At 44.3% G+C, this 957-nt stretch overlaps 1 pseudogene; it reads left to right on the top strand.

Annotated features, from left to right (window-relative positions):
- The window catches only part of LOC119590364, a 980-nt pseudogene extending 182 nt beyond the window's left edge, over window positions 1-798 (top strand).
- Window positions 799-957: the final 159 nt, after the last annotated feature.

Consider the following 957-nt stretch of genomic DNA (forward strand, 5'->3'; position numbering starts at 1 on the left):
TGTTCGTTCTTATGAATTATAAATTGATTAGTGAAAATAAGTACGTATCACTGAAATAATTTATCTATAAGTTTTTGATTAATGATTTCAGGCAATCATATTGGTGTGTTCGGCAGCGACCATGGTAACACACGCCGATCCCGAACCACACAAGAATCACCACTACCCTTACTACTACTACTATTCTAACCGCCACAATGTCAAGTCACTGGAGGGCGATGGAGTGGCCAGGCATCCAGGTGGCGGCACCTCCTTCGTGGCTCCTCAAGTTCACGGCCTCACCAAACGCTCAGCAGACCCAACGCCAGAACCTAACCCTGAACCAGCAGCTGATCCTAATTCCGCCAGTACTTATAGTTACCAAGTAGTTCACCATGGCCATCCCCACTATGGATACCACAATGGCAATCGCTACCCTTACAACAGCTATCGCTACAACCGCTACTATGGTTATCCTCACAGATACCACAGCCACCACAAGAGATCAGTCGAATCTGAACCCGAACCTGAACCTCATTACAGCTATCACGGACGCCCTCACTACTATAATAGATATTATCACAGCTACCTCAACTACTATCCTTACTACGCCGGTTACCGTTACCGCTACAGAGGATAAGGACGGAGGCAGGTATGGCCTGCGACAGGTGTTGTGGCGATGGTTCTTTACCAGATGTCTGATAGTCCGGTTTGCTCACGCCGGTTTTTCAGGCACTGGTAGTCATAAAACTGAGGAAGTGTCTTTTGAATGTCGGCATAGCTGTGCACTGTGTACAGAATAAAATTATGATAATTTAATGGAGAATATATTTACAGTCCTATAACTTATGCTATCGAAGATAATGCACACTCAGGATACCTCTGTTTCAGAGAAAAGGCATATTCCTTGTTCCTTCCTTCGTTGTTTTATCTACACATGTATCTCTGTACATATATATGAATACACACACATGCATG

Source organism: Penaeus monodon, chromosome 27 (genome assembly GCF_015228065.2).
Source record: "Penaeus monodon isolate SGIC_2016 chromosome 27, NSTDA_Pmon_1, whole genome shotgun sequence".
Taxonomy (NCBI): domain Eukaryota; kingdom Metazoa; phylum Arthropoda; class Malacostraca; order Decapoda; family Penaeidae; genus Penaeus; species Penaeus monodon.